The 20,324-nt window shown below is 42.6% G+C and overlaps 1 protein-coding gene and 6 non-coding genes across 9 annotated transcripts in view; 6 read left to right on the top strand and 1 right to left on the bottom strand.

Annotated features, from left to right (window-relative positions):
- Positions 1–3,528, bottom strand: part of plxnb2b (plexin b2b) — a 106,873-nt gene extending 103,345 nt beyond the window's left edge. For 2 of the 3 annotated variants that reach the window (XM_034535592.1, XM_034535594.1), the window contains exon 1: positions 2,990–3,528. The gene's annotated coding sequence lies outside the window, so the exon portion shown is untranslated. Of the gene's footprint in view, positions 1–1,344; positions 1,428–2,989 lie in introns of those variants that run through there. The other variant, XM_034535593.1, reaches the window with a different exon arrangement.
- A 7,918-nt stretch (positions 3,529–11,446) lies between these two features.
- On the top strand, positions 11,447–11,587 carry LOC117732908. The gene has a single exon (XR_004609644.1). It is a non-coding gene; the product is annotated as a U4 spliceosomal RNA (small nuclear RNA).
- Positions 11,588–12,097: 510 nt separating this feature from the next.
- On the top strand, positions 12,098–12,238 carry LOC117732931. The gene has a single exon (XR_004609665.1). It is a non-coding gene; the product is annotated as a U4 spliceosomal RNA (small nuclear RNA).
- An 893-nt stretch (positions 12,239–13,131) lies between these two features.
- Positions 13,132–13,272, top strand: LOC117732920. The gene has a single exon (XR_004609654.1). It is a non-coding gene; the product is annotated as a U4 spliceosomal RNA (small nuclear RNA).
- A 490-nt stretch (positions 13,273–13,762) lies between these two features.
- On the top strand, positions 13,763–13,903 carry LOC117732940. The gene has a single exon (XR_004609674.1). It is a non-coding gene; the product is annotated as a U4 spliceosomal RNA (small nuclear RNA).
- Positions 13,904–14,381: 478 nt separating this feature from the next.
- LOC117732939 lies at positions 14,382–14,522 on the top strand. The gene has a single exon (XR_004609673.1). It is a non-coding gene; the product is annotated as a U4 spliceosomal RNA (small nuclear RNA).
- A 371-nt stretch (positions 14,523–14,893) lies between these two features.
- LOC117732909 lies at positions 14,894–15,034 on the top strand. The gene has a single exon (XR_004609645.1). It is a non-coding gene; the product is annotated as a U4 spliceosomal RNA (small nuclear RNA).
- Positions 15,035–20,324: the final 5,290 nt, after the last annotated feature.

Below are 20,324 nucleotides of genomic sequence, written 5' to 3'. Positions count from 1 at the left end.
GGTAGAAGTGAGGGTAGCAGCAAAGGAGGCATGACTTGGCGGAGAAGAAAGTAAGCCAAGACGGGTTGAGTGCACGGTGTGGTCGGTCATGGACATAAGATGAAAGACAGTGTGGGTTTGCGAACGTGTCCAGAACGTGTTTTGGGGTAAAAAGTGCACCCTGCTAAGCTCAAACTTGACCATTAAATCGGGCGCCGAAGGGCCTCGGTTGGAAACCTGCGGATGGACCAGGTTAACCTCTGGATTGCTGCTAATCTAAAGTGGATTGGTTGCTATCTTCTTCAACAGAATCCGTCCTCCCAGCCTGCTGTTGGGGGAGTAAGCATGCAAATTAGCATGATCACACCTCGTGGCTCTGTCATACGTCAGCTTTGTCTTCTTGGATCTCGAGCACACACAGAAAGGGGAGAAGTGTTGAGTGGCGAGGGCTTGGCGTGTGAAGCACAAACAAAGCCATATCAGAGGAGAGCGCGGGGGAGGGGGGGAGGGGGGGGCAAAGAAAGGAACGCTGTTATGGGGACACTTTAGGACAAGGTTGTGAAGTCCAAGGGCAAGGGTGGCAGCTGCAAAACCCTGGCGGAAATAAGACCGAAAATCCCCCTCACCATGCCGTCCCTTCATCAGGATAATCCTCAAGACATGAAAAGACAAGCCCATCTCCAATCGGAAGGAAAATCTCTTATTCCCCAGATTATTCAGCCATTTAATACCAAGCATGACACGTCCTTCGCGCATCTGCCCCACAGTCCCCACTTTGTGTACTTTAGATAAGCAAGAGGAACAAGGTAATGCATATGGGTCTTTCTCATGAGCGTCACACCTATTTTATGAGCAACAAGTTGACAAAGTCCATTCCACAGAGGGAGAACGTTGGTCAAGCATTGGGCAACATCGCGCTTTTCAAAAGCAAAAGCAGGTCAAACAAACACTCCTATATCATAATGATTTAGAATACACCGTGTTCTTATATAGGGCTGGGACAAAAGAAGATTAACTAGTAAATTCGAATGAACCGCTTGTCGACGAACCAACGGCATTACCCACTGTTATTGTTCCTGCTCATGTATCGGTTCTTTTAATGCCGTTTCGCTGTTTGAAAGCTGCAGACAGGAAGCACGGGATTGCTTGTTGCTTGCGAGGATTATGGTTTTATTTTCAAAATGAAATTGACAGAAGTCAGTAATCCAATGCCAAGCAAACAAAAGAGACTGGGAACGAGTTCAAATTCATTTGACCTCGAAAATATTACAGCGCTCTCTGAAATGTGGCACACGCTTCCAGGAGACGACATAGTTTAAAGTGTCCAACGCCGAAAAAAAAAGAACACAACGAACTTTGGCTCACCCAAAAACATGTAGCAGCTTAACAGGCGAGATCTTGCTACCTCCGTTCCTCAGTTGGTTAGAGGCTATTTTACTGGATCCCAAAAATACTGTGGAGCGGATCTCACCACAAAGTTTCATTTCCAGAGCCGGCAGCCGATTACCAAAAAAAAAAAAAAAAGGTGGGGGCGATTCAAGGAAATGCCTGATTTGTTGTCGTTACATTCTCGGTTTCCCTGGTATTAAAAAGGGTTGCGTTCTGCTTTTTGGATTGTTTGGCAACTCAATTCAGTTTATTATATATAGCCCAATATCACAAATTTACCTCATGAGGGCTTTACAATCTGTACACATACGACATCCCTGTCCCAGGACCTCACATCAGAATCCTCAAACACAAACATAACCTGAATAAGAAATGGCCAAAAGCGTGGAGCGCTTGTCTTCTTCACCCTTGCGGGGAGCAGGAGAGAACATTTATCACCACTCTCTTCTGCACAGATAAGGTGTCTCTATTTATTCAGAGTGGAATAGATAACCCCTGAATGAAGCATTGTGGGGCAGAGAGAGAGAGAGAGAAAGAAGAAGAAGAAGAAGACAGGGAGATGCTGGACAGAGGGAAACGACAAGGAAGCAGATAGATTTTTCAATTGCTTGTGTGTGTCCATCTATTGGACAACCATCCCTGCTCACTCGGGAGACTGGAGGTTGACCCCTTGGCTCCAGCTCCCCCTTCCAGCCACCACCACCACCACCAGCCTTGCCTGCCTCCACTAATCCATTCCCACTATGAGACTGCTTGTATAAGCTTATCTAATAGGAATAATCCCCAGGAGACGGAGCATCCGATGTACAGTAAATCTGCAGGGGGGTGGGGGGGTGTGGGGGGAGAGAGATGGGAATATATTTTTTAAATGACAATTTAGCAAGACAACAACAAGGCAAGTCCAGAGGTCAGGGGGGGAGCAAGGACAGAGAGACACGGGGCTGCACGGGAGCCTCAAACAGGGGACATGAATGGCGAGTCTGTGTCCTTGTTCTCCGCACAGATAGAGAGGGAACAAGAACAGCGAACAAGAGGCGATGCTCGCATCCTCTCAGCTGTTGATGTACGGCCCACTGTCTGGAGGTGAGGAACACCGCTCACGCGGCCATTTCTCACTGGAATTGCCTTCTGTGCGGGGGGGGGGGGGGGGGGGGGGGTGGGGGCAGACGGGTCCTTGTGAGGTGACCGGCCAGGGGGTGGGGGGCGCTTTCTTGTTCTCTTCTTGTTCAAACACACAGCTGTTGAGTTTTCACAGGAGGACAACTTTTCACCCAGACATGAAAACAAGTAGCGTTTTTCCACTGACACGTTTCCTCCTCTCGTGCACAACAACACTTCTGTAAATAGTTGAGTTGTTTTTTTTAGTTTGTTTTTTTTAAACAAGTCTACCCAAAGCGTGTAACGATTGTTATGATGCCATATTTTCCGTCAAAAAACGATAAATAAAACAGTACGGTATAAAAAGCATGCGGTGTATGCTCCTATACGACATATCGACTGGGCGTAAAAAAAATTTTTTTTTTTTAAATTGATAGTATAGTATTGCTTCTATGGTTAAAAGCAGATGCAAAATAGCCACAACCCCACGTTACTGGGATCCACCAGCTTCCCCGGAACTCACCTTGGAGGAAAACCAGCGAAGAGAGACAAGAAAAGTCCAGATATTGAAGAGCCCCTCTGGTGAAATAGTAGGGGAAAAAAAAAAAACAGAAGTCCGGAATCAAGTTTACATGTTACTCTCCTCACATGTCCTGTGAGGAGGGGGGTGGTGGGGGTGTTGAGGAAAAAAAGGCACTATTCCGTAGAAAACACGTACTAACGTTACTTGAATGGACGCGATTTGTCAATTCCCGTTGAAAGGAGATCCGGGCAACTCCTCAACAAAAGACTCTCCGGGTAGAATATCGGGGACTTTTCTCCACGCCCAGGTGCCGAGTCACATGGTAATTTCCAGGTGTGGGTCTGTCTCTGTGGGTGGGTGTGTGGGTGCGCGCGCGCGCGTGCGTGCGCGTGCGAGTCTCCAAGAGCCGCGGCTCATTTAGCAACAACACACCTGTGGGATCCGCTCACGCGTTCGCCTCGACTGTCAAACCGGGAGGTTGCACGGAGAAGAGGAGCGGAAGGAGAGGGAGACGCGCGCGCGCGCTGGATGAGAACCGACGCGGCCCGGGTACGGAAAGGAATGATTCTCCTCCCACTCCACACTCACCGCCGGGCAAAGGCACCGTGTGTGTGTGTGCGCGCGCGCGCATGCGCGTGTGTGTGTTTTTGGAGACAGCAAGCGGCGAGTAGTTGTTGAAAGAAAGGGAAACAAGTTGTGTCGTCTGTTCGCCGACGCACCGAAATATTTCCGCGGAGTGGTATAGCAGCCCCGCGCTGCGGTTCCCAAAGTGTGGTCCGGCAACCAACACGGGGTTTACGGGGTTTGTGGGGGTGGTGGGGGGGGGGGTCCTCTGGGCCATTCCAAACAAAAATATGCAAACATTCACAAGGAAATGTTCAAAGGCAACGGTGTGGTTTTCCCAGACGTCCCGGCCTCTGTTAGAGTATTCATATAGTTACATAATCATGTCGAGTCATATCGTAAACACAAATAAACCCCCAATGAAATATGAGGATACAGTCCCATGAAATAATTCAACTTGTTGATCCATGATCCTGATGAGTGAAACGTTGGTACAATTAAAGGGTCAGTTCACCTGAACCATGAACATTTTTTTAGAAACGATTAATAACAGAAAGTTTCAGTGTTAAACGCAGATCCTTTAGAAATATGTGCTACTCAGAGCTTTGCCATCAATATAACAATGTGTAATTTCCCCATATCTGACAATTTGACTAGAAAGAATAGAAAGAGCACTTACTTGATGGTTGGGTATGCTAGGCCAGTGTGCACGCAGCTAAATGGAATTCAGCCATCTTTGATGCTCTTGTTTACTAGTTGTTCTCCTAATTTGCATGTCAAAATGTTAGACCCGTAAAAGCGCAGGAGTTCAGAAGGAGTTATGGGTCTAAATTCTCCCAATAACCGAGTAATATTACAGACACTATATTACCGTGATGTCATTTTCATTTTTGAACAACTTGTGATTTATATCAGAAATGTGTCTGTGTGTGCTATTTGTTTTTAGAAATACTCATCCTCAGGTCCTTACACCACTTTCACACAAACAACACTGAAGACGTGAAAATTGGTGTGCGATGGTAGCTCCAGCTGTTTCATTGAAGATACTCACAAAATTGACAAAATGAGATAGGCATGTGTCTATTCAGAAACAATCTTGTGTTTACTCAGAACAATCAGCAAGCGTCACCACGGACAGCTGGACCAAACTGCTTCTTGGAGGGAAACTGATGAAAACTGTTAACAAGGACTTCTGTCAGTGGTCCACGGAAAGATGCGTTGCTGTTGAGTTTTTCAAATATCATTTGTTTGTCTCCTTTGAGCATTACCAAGAAGCAGAAGCCTCAACAGCAGGAAGCTCTATTTTAACCAAATAAAACCCAAACTTATCTCACAGATATCACAATTCTTGACCAAAAAGTGACCCTTTTGTGTCTCATTCGTTGTATCACCATGATCATCGACGCTCTACACTTTATGTTCCAGTATTTGTGCTGTTGTGATGATGTTCAGTATATATATATATATATATATATATATATATATATATATATATATATATATATATATATATATATATATATATATAACGAGAATCGTATTGTTCTGTTGTTTTCCTCTACTCTGAAAATCAGGCTTCATTTTAAACTGCGTAATTCCTCTAAAAGCCCAACTAGGGAGAATAATTGCAAATCAGCTGTCACTGTAAATTCTACGTGCAACAAGTCTGTCATATTTCAAGAGGCTGAATGCATTGATGATTACTGCACGTTCACAGTCAAATGAACAGCTATATCAAACACAAATAAACTATTGATATTGCATTCAAATGCACACAGATGACTGTGGATAGGGAATTTGGGCACATTGCGTGTTTTTTTTCAAATATTTTCGAGATGAACGACTCCTCATTTAGAACGAGCCCCATTTGACTACGTCCTTACAAGAGCCGTATTAGGAGTCATTATCACACAGATTATTTGTGTGCTCGCTGTACCTTGGCTGCTGAATCGTTAATCACAAGAAGTATCATTTTGAAGCTCTTTAGTCAGCCCAAGTTTTTAGAGAGTGCAACCATCTCACGTTGCTGCGTTAATGTTTAACACGCTTTGAATCAGCCATATGTTGTGGTCTTTTTTAGTAACAAATTCACAGATTTTGTATTGATTTTTTAAACTCATTCTTGCAGAGAGGCGAGCTAGAAGTGGCTCTGATTTCCCTGATATGGGCCATAAGAAGTACTACTCAAGCGTGATTGGCTCTATCATCACCCGGGAGGTTACACGAATAGCTTATTTTCGCCTTAGAGCCTGGTATCACATAACACTGCAAATTGGCGCACTGAGTTGTGTTGCTCTGTGTCATGCCTTGTTGTGTGGCTCGGTGTCAGTTTTGTGAGTGATTTATGGGGATGCAAATGAGGCTGTCTGTTAGGGGGAGATGTGCTGCCCCGGAGCGAAGACCGGAGACTGCGCGTGGGCGTGAGTCATCCTCCAAACTGCTGACACAGGCACGGAGCTGGCAGGGATTTCACACACAGCGAGATGGGGGGGAGATGGCCTTCACAGGTCCTCACATTGACTGATGAGATCAAGGAGAAACTAGGCCAAGCCAGACAAGTCTCGGGCAAACAGACACCCAGAGATAGAGTGAGAGAGACAAACACCTCCCGATCACAAACAGAGCTGGGTGAGTGGAAAGTGGCGGGGTAGAGCCGAGTTGTTTTGGGTCTGAGTTCAATATGTCCAAACCTGTTTGTCTAGAAGAGGAGTGCTGAGTCTTGGAACATGCGAGCCGGTGGGGGATGTCGGGAGCCAAGGCAAAGCCCTTCTGAATTCACTAAGGTGGAAAAGAAGTTAACTTTGTCCTTCTAGACTGTGATGACATTTTGATCAATGTGCTTATGCCTTCCTGCAGTTTGCCTTTATGTTGCTTGAATAGTGATGATCCGTTTTCACGCCGGTGTCAAACGGCACCATTTGTCACACCGTGTCCCTCAGCAGCTCCGGACAGTGACATGTTTTGACTATCAACACGTTATATACAATCTAATTTATGATACAGCGTTTCATTCGTCCATAAGGATGGAGTTAGTGGTCACGTCAGACTCAAGGTTCATAGTTCAGATTCTGTTTGCCACGTGGGTAGACTGCCCTCTGTAGGTGGCAGCTGGTATTGTTTCATCAACTAACAACCACAGTAACAAACAGGAACCTATTCACCTATACACCTATTCTGCATTTATATATAAAAATATGTATGTGTGTTCATATATATATATATATATATATATATATATATATATATATATATATATATAAAAACATATACAACTATTACTACTCCCATAAGTACATGTACAATATAAAGTACATATCTGCCTACAACATTATAGCGTGTTATAAATATATAAATTCATTCAGTATCTATATACTGATTCTAAAAGCTGAATAGGTGGCACTTAAAGTACAGCATTGGCAACAGGGTGAATTGTTAGTTTCACATTTTGTATCCATCTTGACAAATATCCTACAGACAATCCAATACAACAACACTAAAACTATCAAATGGGCAAGTCAGCATCTCTCTAATAATAATATATGCATTGTATTATATTGTAATGCTGCATCCACCATGTGTAGCTCTTTACATTGCATATAATAAGGCATTGTGTGTAATATTAGTAAGTAGTTATCAAGCGCATGCCTCAATAGCAAGTCCATTAGGACACTGAGGCAAATCTGAATCATTCCCAATCTTGCAAAATAGTTTTGGAGCTATTTGTGGATTTATTTTTACACGGATACAGCCAGCGAATGCATTCATTCCTCAATAAACAACATAAGACTTATCACATATTAAGTTGTTAATAAATAACATACACCAGTTGGTCTAGGCTTTCATATGTAAAGGGCTTTACAGAATTCACTTCTCATATAGTCAATACTGGTATAGTGATAATAGATAGCTCTATGCATCTGAATACCAGTTGACATTCTAACAGTTATCCCCTTGGTAGTGCTCTTGTTATGCAGCTGTGTTGTCTGTATATATCAGCCTTGTTTATTCTATCACCAGGTGAAGGTTGCCAGATATACTGAAGTGGCAAACCTCAATATTCTGAGGTAAGAAATGGAGCAGCTCACTGACACAGGAAACTGTCATGGTGGTGAATGATACAGGTGTGAAGAAAGACTCAACGGGGAGACAGAGGGTAGTTATTTATAGCATAAGGAGCACTTTGATTTGAATGGCTTCCTGACCAAGCTAAGTGCACCTCCAGCTGTCAATATGACTTGCTGCGTAATTACAGAGGGAGGGAGGGAGGGATGTGCGAGCGGCCGAGCGATGGCTACTGTATGCAGGGCTCTGATTCTCCGCCAAGGCATGTGCGACAAGGAGACATCAGGTTTGGCATAAAGCGGACAGACAGGCTTATGGTGCCGTTCTGACTCAGTCTGGGAATGACCACAAGCTGGGAATAGTAGGACGGCAGCAGTGTGTGGGTTGGTGTGAACAGTCTGCAGTCATGTGTGTGTGTCAGGGAGAAAGAAAGACAAACTATTTGAGTTAGACGATTGATGTTTAAAGATGCTGGTGGATTACACATACCTACAATTGATATGTATGTATTGTAAATATATACGGATTGCTGTGTGGCACTGGGGAAAGCGCTCAAGTACTCACGTCACGCTGTCTTTGACCTTGAGGTTTAGGGAGAAACTAAAAGGCACCGTGAGCGACATTTGTCTTCTCTTATCAGATGTCCCCCTCGCACTGACTGAGCTGTCACTTTACCCAAGAAAATTGTCATGGTTTTCCTCTCCCAGCTCAATCGAATCACAGTTTGCCCCGCTCATCCTGTAATGTCCAGGTGGCCCCGGCTCTGAGAAGCTACAGAGTGGCTCTCAGCATCAATAAATGCCCCTAACCAGGCTAATAAGATGTCGTCCAGATTACACAATGGCTCCAGCGTGTAGGTAAACAAATACACACCTCCCTCCTTGCACGGCATGTTCACACAAAGTGTGCATCCATTCCCTACTGAGTAGTATCGGTAAGTTGGAGTGGTTGTGCGTCCTTGACGAGGTCTGTAAATGTGTGATTATAGGGAGAAAGCTGCACTGTGTGGTCTAAGCTGGATCAGCCTATTGGCACAAACACAGTCCACAGACTTAGCTGACAAGCTCACATTTCCCACAAAACTAAAACAGTGTTACTTAGCCTACTATGAGCTGCTCCACATTGTGTAAAATAGGTATTGTGACACGTGTATGACATTTCTTTCCTCTCTCTCTCTCTCTCTTATTTGAGGCCTATGATTGATGGTTCAAGGTGAAAATAGCTCTCAGCATGTTGAAGACTATGGGCAGCCCACTGAGTCCCTTTTCAGATGGCATGATATTATGTGGGCTGCCCAGCAGCCTGTGCTGAATGGCAGAAACAGCTATGCCATCTGTTACACTCTATTTTCCATCTCTCAGCCAACCAGCGCGCAGAGCCACGGCCTAAGGGGACTTCCACCGCTCTCACAGAGTCCTATTTGTTCAACAGGTCAAGTCTAAGCCTCGCAGTGATGGACCACCAAACCAGATCTAATTTACGGCACGGCCCAGGTGATCACAAAAAAACCCCACACATCGCTTGACTGGGCAGAGCTGATGTTAAAGGAGGAAATACTAATACAAACAAAAAAGTAATCATGGTGCGAGAAAGAATTAGAGGAGATTATTACTGTCACAGTTGTTAAATGACCAGAACTTAATGTGCCCTCAAAAGCTTTTTTTTTAAGCCAGGTTAAAGGGATCATCTTGTGATTTTAACTGTGTTCATGTGTTTCACAGCCTTGAGAAAGAAGAAATGTGGTCTTTCCAGGTGAGGATGAAACAGAGGCTGGCAGGATTCATTTGAGATTACCCGCTGCAAACATGGTGTAATCCCCTTATCTGCGTACTTACCTGTCCCTGACAGTGAACCGAGCCTACCTCTATGAACCTCATTGGCCCGACATTCTGGCAGGAGCAAATCCCTGTCTAATTTGTCGGCCCAGGCAGCTTTAACACCTGGCACGTCAATGCTTATCTGCTGAGCACCCAAAAGCACCTGCATTATCCCGCAGAAGCTTCACGACAAGTGACAGGGCTTCTAATATCCACACAGCCTTGTGTCATACCACAAACACACAATATGCAAAGAGCATGCCATAACTAAGGGCTTATGGCCCGATGGAAATGCGCGTACAGCGTCAGACATGCCCATTTAAGTATCCTTTCTGCTGGTGGTTGGATCCGAGAGGATTTTAGTGCTGATAAATCTGCCTTTATAACTATGAAATAAATGAAAGGTCGAGCTATTACTGATTTATTGTATCCCTCTCAAAACAATAATATTAGGACTTCCATTAAAACTTCTTCATTAAATCTGGAATGGATTATAGGTGGGTTTTATTTAATTTCTGAAACATATGGCTCTGTAACCCTAAGAAAATGAGAATAATGGAGGGGGGAAAAGAACAACTTTTAACAAGTAAATAACAGTCAGGAGTCTTAACTGCTAACGACTGTGCAGTTCACCTCTTTAAAGCTGTCTCTGGGCTATTAAATATTCAAAGTCATATGCTCCCGTAGTTAATAGTCTAAAGTCATCTGTGGCTCAGTGCTTCAAATTAATGAGCTTCTCCAAACATGGAATTTGTTTAAGCAATGTTATGAGAGGTAATCCATTACATAGTCTTCACTTAATAGCACACGTGCGTAAACGAGGAGTCGACTCGTTTAATTAATTTCCGGTCCGGACATTTGTTCATTCCTGTTCCACTTGGCCCAGCACCAACCGAGAAACATCTCTGTCAAGGTGGATGTTACTTATATTACATAGATGAATTACTCTGTATTTTGGGAAACATTCCTCCTATAAATTAATCAGCACACTTTTCAAGGAAGCCACAGCAGCGAGCAGGTGAGAAAAATTCAGTCTCGTAAAAGAATAAAGCATACTTTTGATGCATTATTTTCACTAGTATTATTGTCATCTAGGCCATAATGAATTGCGTTGGTTATCCAACATGTTTATGTTATGTAGGCTTTCTGCTGAACATGGTAAATGTCGTGGATGTAGTATTATTGGCGTGAATGCTTATTGTTCTATAGACACATGTATATTCATAATTGTTCATGTGGCAACGTTAGCTTTGGTAACACTCCGATTTAATGGCACGTGACGTCTATATTCTGTTTTGAAGTATGTATATATAAGGTACTTTTTAAAAAAAATCGACAGGCCCTCAAGGGGAAGGTAGAGAAGGCGTATCTTTGTATTTGCTGACATCTGGTGGTGTTTCACTAGTATGGCCTTGTCGAGGACTTTGGAGCCGTAATGAGCAGGGAGTCGTTTGAAATGCAGATACTTAAATAAAATTATTTAATTTACACAATGTTTGATATATACTTACAGGACAATCCTTGCCTTCCGTTTAAACAACGACACACTTTGTTTTAACCCGCGTGCATGTGTGTCATATTCTCCCAAACAGGAATTCGCGATTAGAAATTAGGTCAAATAGGCCACCGTAGGATTTCCGCTTACAGTCGTTATTAACTCTATTACTTACAATACATACTTTAGTGTGTTCACGACTCACATGCATGATGTATGTCCTTCATTAAAGTGCGTTTGCTTTAAAAATGGACGAAAACAGTACGGTGTTTGAAGCTGACATGGCAATGAGTGTATGGGAGTTCCCATCCCATGATGCACTGCGTCACGGCTACAGTTCGAAATGTATTTAACATTAAAACAACTAAACTACGAAATAGGCAGCATGTTGCGTTGGTCGTGTACACATATTTTAATGTGCTCAAATAACGTATCGGTTGTCTCGAATTAAATGTATGTTACCCTGACTAAACAACGTGTGTCGCGGAATCACCTCCCTTTCCGTGTCGTTACAACGTCAGCTTTGCGCAGTGGCAGTATCGTAGCCGATGAGGTTTATCCGAGGCGCGATTATTGCTAGTTGAAAACTTTACCCAATACCCCGCCTAGACGACTTGCAATATAGTCGGCGACGGCAATTTTTGACGGTCTCTAAGGAGACCTGATTACTTTGTAAATAATAAACTCATTCAAGTCAAGCAGACCGTGATGAAAGAGTTACCAGAGCAGTACATTGTGTCTATATATGTATATTTCCCTGTCGTTGTGAACACACTATCGGAGTTATGTGTGGATACAATCCAAAATAGCAATTTATTACTTCCATTGTGTCTCGTCAGGTTTACACACAGCTCGTAATCGTTGCATCCACGTCTAGTTCTGTAAAATCTTCACTTATACTCGTTATAAACATAATTGGATGTATGAGTGTACTTTACTGTACTGATATTCTTTATTGATTATATTCTGTTTCATTTAAACTCGGTACATTTTTACAATTTTTGCAAAAGCCCCACAATATTATGCCCCGGTCTTCTCTCAACCAATCACCGATAAGGAAATTAGCATCCCGCCCCAGTGGCTTCCTGTCTTGTCGTTCAGCAGCGTGTAAACCCTGACAGAGGGACCTGGGCGCATTAGAGAGGTCCGCTCTGCAGCGGTGATGACGTCAGCCTTGCGCAGTGGCAGTATCGTAGCCCATGAGGTTTATCCGAGGCGCGATTATTGCTGGTTGAAAACTTTACCCAATACCCCGCCTAGACGACTTGCAATATAGTCGGCGACGGCAATTTTTGACGGTCTTTAAGGAGACCTGTTATACTGTTTAAATGAATTCATACAAGGTAAATAGCTCTAGAGTTATATTAACGTCATGCACATAATCGTGATACAAATAATTGTGATGTGTTTGTTGTTATTTTTATTTTTTTCTTGCTATGAAAACATGTGTGTGGGCTTGAAGTAATCAATCAAACTTTTATTTCTGACTCAAGGTCCAGATAGTACTATCTATGTTAAATAGAATAAAATACATACAAAATCACAAGTAAAATACATAGACCTACAAATGCCTTATAAATAGACATCTGTACCAATGTCTCCACAGCTGGGACTGGTAGCGCGTGAAACTAAACTTTATGTTTGATAAAACCATGATTATCTCATTTTCGGAGTCATCATTAAGCCGGCACAACGACGTGAGCGGAAGTAAACATTCGTCTTTCCAGTCGTGGCTGGGTTGAGAGGGGAGCCTGAAACAACGACGCACCAGAGTTACGTCACTTCCGCTTACAAACTTCACGCAATTGATGTGTATTTATTGAACGTGGTGAGTGCGTTTTAAACGTCGCATCGCTTTGTTCGTGGCTTTATTCTCACTGATCACGAGTTACTGCGCGATTCGAGCGTTAAATGTTACATTTTAATAACGGGAATCACGCACACGTCTGTGTTTTCTATTATCTATACTTTCTCCTCTCTCCTTTCTTTTCCACACGTACTGTTGTTCCCATGTTACGGAGATGCATTGTTGCAGAGTCTCCACGACTTTACTCTGTGTATAACATGGTTTATATTACTACGTTATTATGGCTTTATTGTTAAAAAAGAAGGTAACTGGTATATTCTAATCCACGCCCCCTTTACACCGTGACAGAGAAGAGTGTTGACCGGAGACACCACTCCGTCGTGACCGTGTCCTCGTCAGCCTTGCGCAGTGGCAGTATCGTAGCCCATGAGGTTTATCCGAGGCGCGATTATTGCTGGTTGAAAACTTTACCCAATACCCCGCCTAGACGACTTGCAATATAGTCGGCGAAGGCAATTTTTGACGGTCTTTAAGGAGACCTGATCACTTTGTATATATTAATCACTCACATGTTCATTTTAAGTAAAGAGGGACGAAATAAAATAGCAAACAGACCAGTAAATTGTCTGCATATGGATCTCGCTGTCTTTGTGAACACATTATCGGGAGTTACGTATTCATACAATCCAAAACAGCAACTTAATACGTCCATTGTGTCTCGTTAGGTTGAGACACAGTTGCATACTTGTAATCAATGTATAAACCTTTAGTTCTGTACATCCACACGTATACTCGTTATACACATAATTGTATATATGAGTGTACTTTACTATTCGTTATTGTTTATATTCTGTACATTTACACTCTTTACATTTGCAAAAGATGCACAATGATTTCCAAGACTTCTCTCAACCAATCACCGATAAGAAAATTAGCATCCCCACTGGTTTCCTGTTCAGCAGCGTGTAAACCGTGAAAGGGGAACATGGGAAACCGATAGACTAGCGCTCTGAAACGGTGATGACGTCAGCTTTGCGCAGTGGCAGTATCGTAGCCCATGAGGTTTATCCGAGGCGTGATTATTGCTGGTTGAAAACTTTACCCAATACCCCGCCTAGACGACTTGCAATATAGTCGGCGACGGCAATTTTTGACGGTCTTTAAGGAGACCTGATTACTTTGTAAAAATAAATCACGCACAGTTTCAGCTCAACTAAAGCAGAACGGCTAAAGAGACTAAACAGAGCACTAAATTGCGTCTAAATGTATCTCACTGTTTTAGTTATTGTATGCATAGCAACTTAATACTGTGTCTTGTCAGGTTTAGACACAGCTCTTAATCGTTGCATCCACGTCTAGTTCTGTAAATCCCCACTTTTACTCGTTATAAACATCATTATATGTATTAGTGTACTTTACTTTACTGATATTATTTATTGTTTATATTCTGTTTCATTTACACTCGGTACTTTTGCCACTTTTGCAAAAGCTGCACAATAATGTCCCGGTCTTCTCTCAACCAATCACCGATAAGGAAATTAGCATCCCGTCCCACTAGTTTCCTGTCTTGTCGTTCAGCAGCGTGTAAACCGTGAAAGAGGAACATGAGCACCCGATAGACTAGCGCTCTGAAACCGTGATGACGTCAGCTTTGCGCAGTGGCAGTATCGTAGCCCATGAGGTTTATCCGAGGCGTGATTATTGCTGGTTGAAAACTTTACCCAATACCCCGCCTAGACGACTTGCAATATAGTCGGCGACGGCAATTTTTGACGGTCTCTAAGGAGACCTGATTACTTTGTAAACACATTTCTACTACTACAATAGACTTTATCTTGAAGTGCCGTGTCTTTCTGAATAAATGTGTACGTTGTTGTGCAGCACACTTCCCTTTTTCTACATTGTATCTTAACGCCCTGAACGTTAATGGTTTACTCTATGAGTGTACTTTTCTTTACTGATATTCCTTATTGTTTATATTCTGTTTCATTTACACTCTTAATACATTTGCAAAAGCTGCACAATGATTTCTAAGACTTCTCTCAACCAATCACCGATAAGGAAATTAGCATCCCGCCCCACTGGCTTCCTGTCTTGTAAACCGTGAAAGAGGAACATGAGCACCCGATAGACTAGCACTCTGAAACGGTGATGACGTCAGCCTTGCGCAGTGGCAGTATCGTAGCCCATGAGGTTTATCCGAGGCGCAATTATTGCTGGTTGAAAACTTTACCCAATACCCCGCCTAGACGACTTGCAATATAGTCGGCGACGGCAATTTTTGACGGTCTCTAAGGAGACCTAATTACTTTGTAAATAATAATTCAATATATTGTCTAAAGGCAGAGTTTAGTTTTTATAATATTTTTTTGTGTGTATCTTGAATTTCTCTACATGTAATCTTAACGTCCTGCTTGGTGATCATTAAAGTACTTTACATTAGTTTTTCATCTGTTCTCCAAAAGGGGACATTTGTTCTCGTCCTAGTGTAGTTTGAGTAGTATCCGCATTCCCTTTAACACGACGTCATCACATTATTATTATTTTTTTGTTGGATTATTTAAATTAATGATAAAGCTCCAGCATGTCTGTCCTCACTCTTTTTAAAAAAAAAAAATTCACTTCTATGTACAAAATTCACTTCTATGTACATGGAAACCTGGAGATACGGCCTGGTGACGGTGCAATGCGGCCGCTACACCAGCAGAGGGCGCGCTTTAACAGGATATGCGAAGGTGAGGACGAAACGTTTTTAAAGCTTTAAACATGAGTCCGTTTGCTTTCTAGCAACGCGAGAAAAACAAATGCACGGGTGTGTTTGAAAGATGTTAGACAATTATGTGTCAGAGGTCTTGCTGATGGTGATGTGCTGCATCATGAAAGAGTTGTTTGTGCTCTATAGTTTCCTGTGATTGATGTTTTAACCACCCTGTAGAGAACCGTAATTGCAGTGATGGCTGATTAGAAGAAAGGTGGGTATTAGGCAGTCACAGGGGTGTGAGGGGGTTTAATCAAGTCAGTCTCGTCATTAGGCAGACAAGCTCAAACCTCTCGTCACCCCGTGAACACTCTGTTTCACTCTTGCTATCATGCAAGCACAGTTAATAGTCTCACTCTCTCACACCGTCCATACTTGTTACTGTGATGCGGTTGACATTTCCACCTTCAGGAGTGTAGCTCACGTTCCCGAACTAGATGTGTAGCTTCAGAGAACTGTGCCAAGATCGGTTGTGCTCACCAGGATTGTTCATTTAGTTAATGGATTACCTTTTGAAATTGTGTTGGTCACATTCGCCTGCGTGGGGGTTACTGCTTTCTCTATTCATTAAAAGTCATTATCTCAAACACCATTTATTATTATAACCAATGTCATTAGACTTCATTTAATATTTGGTTTGGTGTGTTTGCGTAATAATGTCGCACAGCTAACATTTATTTTATTACTTAGACATGTTTCTGAGCAATCATGTATTTTGCCAAAAGTATCTGCGTGTGTCATTACTCTTGGTTTAGTTCAGTATCAATAATTAATCACGAGACATTTTCAAATGTGATTATTGTCATCCAGCTGCTCTCCTCCATCCTGGTAATCCAACTGTGTGGGTAGAGGGGTGTGGGGGGCGTGGATCATGATTTCAGACAAGGTAAAAACGAAGGCTTTGAAGAGTGATTCATATTTGCATAAATTACTGGGCGCCTTTGCATTTAATCTTCATTCAGTTTGACCCCCTAATGTTCTTGCTTTTACTCTACGCTACACACACACACACACACACACACACACACACACTCACTCACTCACTCGCACACACACACACACACACACACACACACACTCACTCACTCACTCACTCACTCACTCACTCATTCACTCGCACTCGCACTCGCACACACACACACACACACACACACACACACACACACGTCCACTTGGCATTGATCTGTCCGCACCAAATGGAGATTCATTCGATGATGCCCGTGTGTGGTCCTCTTGACCTGCATGTGACCCCGGTGTCTTTCATGTGAAGATGCTCTCAGACAGAGAATGTGAGATATGATGCAGTGTTTCTTCCTAATGGGCGCATTGGACGTCTCTCAAACTCTGACCTTTCAAAAATCCGTCAGGAAAAAAAAAGGAGAAAAAATGGAAAGATATGGCTTTGTTCCATGTAAGCGACAGCTGGAGACTTGCCAAACACAAACAAATACATTGCACAGCATCATAGGACTAGTTCCTAGGTAACCATGTGACAGTGCCGACAATTGCTATGGAAACCGGCGTATCCTCACTCTCTGTCTGTCTCTCAGTTCTGTTGGGAAATGTGTGAGAATATTTCCTTTCCTGTGAATTGGCTTTACTTTCCAGGTTTGACAGTTGTGGAAGAAGACACCGGCACGTCATAGAAAGTAATTTCCCCTCATACTCTGTACAAGATGTGGAATACACTCAGACAGGTTTATAGAGCAAAGGCAACACACCGGTGGGAAAAATCACGGTGGTAATAAAATAGCACTGGTAGCAATGTTCGAAACAATAACACCACTTTCATACATTGCCGTGCAATTAAATGCCCTGCGTTCACGCTCTTCCTCCTACTCGTTTGTGTGAAAACTGTAATTAGCATGAACAACATTACAAATGGAGACATTTTTCAAGATGAGAGTAAACAAAAACTTGTTTTAATCGTATACTATTACATTTTCTTTTGTAATTTTTTTTTTTTTTACATCTTTTGTTCAGCCAGCTAATTTGCAATCTGCTTTGCGGCAGGTCTTTTTTGTTTTGATCCCGTTTTTTTGTCACAAATCCAGTTACAACTCGACGCTGGCGTCTCTCTTCAAAGAGCGAGACATCACTCGGTCTATAATAAAAAAACACACACACACACACACACACACACACACACACAAAAAAACAGGTGCAAATCTAAAAGAGATGCTTTGATTCACGTCCAATTATGGACATCCTTGTTGCATCACCTTTTTATTTATTTTTTTTTACGGGAGGGCTCTTCCTCTTTCCTTCGGAGCTGAAGAATTGGCCCATTATTCTTGGCAGAGAACCGGAAACGTGGAGATCACGTAAATGAACCGAAACCTCAAAAGTCATCAAGTTATTCAACGCACCCAATTAAACTTGTTCCAATCCTCTAATGCCATCTCCGTCTACGTCACCGAGGGGTTGCCCCCAATTAGCTGCCTCCTGTGACACCCTGACACCGCGTCGCATCGTGATTGTGTTTCAGCTTCAATTACTCTCAAAACCCCACAGGCAGAGGTGATTGGTCTCCCTTCCGCTCGTCAGTTCATCTTTCTTTGCTCCGTTTTCGAACCGTCTTTTTGATTTTTGGAAGGCGGTGCGAAAAAGGACGGTCCCGGTCGTGTCTGGGAATAAAAGAGCCGGAGGCCCGAGAGCGAATATATCGGTTTGTTTTTTACTCGACGCCGGGAAGTTCTGTGCAGACGAAAAATTATATCATTTTGCTTTGAGGTAAAGATTTGGAGCACAAGTAATAATGAATTATTGAACTAACCACAGCATCCCAACTCAACCAGTTCAGCTCTACATTTCGCTCAGCATCACCGGCCATAACTGACGAACGGCCTTCGAAAAGCAAGAACACTTTTCTGTCGTTTAAAGCTACAGCCAGAGCGGAAAGTTGCGCAACACTAGACTAGTCTTACTTCGACACCATGAACATTAATGTGGCACCAAAAATCGGTAAAATGGCTGTTTCACAGACCGCTGGCTAAAAACAAAGACATTATCGCATGCATGCTAAAGGTCCGCAGAGAGTCAGGAACATTTGTATTTAAATGTTTGACTTCTGTGTGCGATTTAGATTTACCCTGCTAACAAACTCCAAAACGACCCGTTGTAATAATAAACTAGAGAGTGTGATTTCACTAGAATCAAACAAGTTACAGTACGTTCGATCTTAAATTGTGGACTATTAAAGACACTCTTCCTGGTCCAATCCTGCCGGGCTGTGTGTCTTCTATCGTGTGTGTAAAACTGTGTTAATCCTCCCAATCAGCTCAGCAGACCTACGATGGATATCCACACGGTGTGGTTGGGATGTCCATATCAGAACTCCTATATTATATGCTATATCCTGTGTGTTGAATTAAAACTATCAGACTATCAGTGCTATGAGTACATACATTTAGCAGGTTGATAGGGACTGGGTTTATTTGAATAGATCAGTATCAGCTAAATTAAAGACGATTCCTTTCTTTACTTTACTGTTTTGTCCTCAAATGCACCTGATTAAACTTTTATTCATATCTCAATGATTAAAGCTTATCAACTTTATAGTTTGAGTCAGGACCTCCAGTATTTGGATCAAGAACATTGTGAAAAGATTCTATATTATTATATTTCGGGGTAATATTTGACCAATCATTGTCGTTTGACCCCCGGTGTCTATTGGTGTGGGCTTTTGTGTTCCTTTATGCGCGTGTTAGTGTGTCGGTTGTTTCGAAAAAGGGAACCCCCGCACTTTCAGACTATGAGGAGCAGAGCCCCGAGAGCCTCAGGCTATTCTCTCAGAAATTGTTATTTAACCGGTCTCCCCAGTTTCCTCGGGATCCAGGTGCTTTTAATTGGATTTCTTTGACAACATTATTGCCTCTGAGGCCGAGCTCGGATGGCGTGTAGTTTTAACACGTGTGCCTATAGTCACTTTAATCATAAGTAAACTTCCAAAAGAACTTGGATTTGATTGGAAATTACAGCGTTACCAAATGTTGACCTGCCCTGGAGCCACCGTAAAGCCTGGTGAGACTTTGAGTTATGTTGAGAATCATCCTAATCATTATTATTATCCCGTCGGACATGTTGTATGTCTTTGGGTCGTTGCAGAAAATTCGAGCCTGAGCATCCAGAGCCATATTGTACAAGTGCCTTCACGAAGGGCTGAAGTTAAACCGCCAATGTGTAGACGGTCTAAAAGCATTCATTTCCATGGTCCCCAATCCCTCCAAGGTATTTTGACCTTCTTAAATGAGACAGAGTTAAAGAGCAGCATGCTCTGAAGGCAGTGAGTTTTACCAACCAGCCCTATAATCCTTAAGGAAACAATGGCTCCTTTAAAAGCCCTTTATATCGATGTAGATGGTCCAAGCTGGCTAAAAGCAATTAGTCAGAGGAAATTAGTAACATTTATCTGTCTAAATGGGCACATTAATTGATAAAGACAAAGACTAAGATACTATCGTGCCAATTTGAATGTTTTATTGTTTAGTTTAATTCTGCTGGACTATTTGGTGCCCATCAAAGACAAGAGGCTTGCACAAGGACGATTAGGTAATTGTCTCTACTTGAAGGATAGTCACTGGCATACGACTTGTGCTGTAAAAATGTGCTATAAAAATGTGCTATAATATGCGAGCAGAATTGTTAAAAAGGTGGGGTATTTATTGAATTTGAATTGGCAGTCTGCTGAGAGGTGGTGATCTAGTTGAAATGCTTTTTAAAAAAATGCTCAATTAGAAACGATTAATGCCGTTGTTACTGCAGAGTCAATGAAATCCACATAAGAAATCCACGTGTTCTGGCTTTAGTCAGTTTGAGACAGACGGAAAAAA

Source organism: Cyclopterus lumpus, chromosome 6, assembly GCF_009769545.1.
Source record: "Cyclopterus lumpus isolate fCycLum1 chromosome 6, fCycLum1.pri, whole genome shotgun sequence".
Lineage (NCBI taxonomy): Eukaryota > Metazoa > Chordata > Actinopteri > Perciformes > Cyclopteridae > Cyclopterus > Cyclopterus lumpus.
Note: the sequence above shows the minus strand (reverse complement) of the source record. Positions and strands in the feature narration are given on the sequence as shown.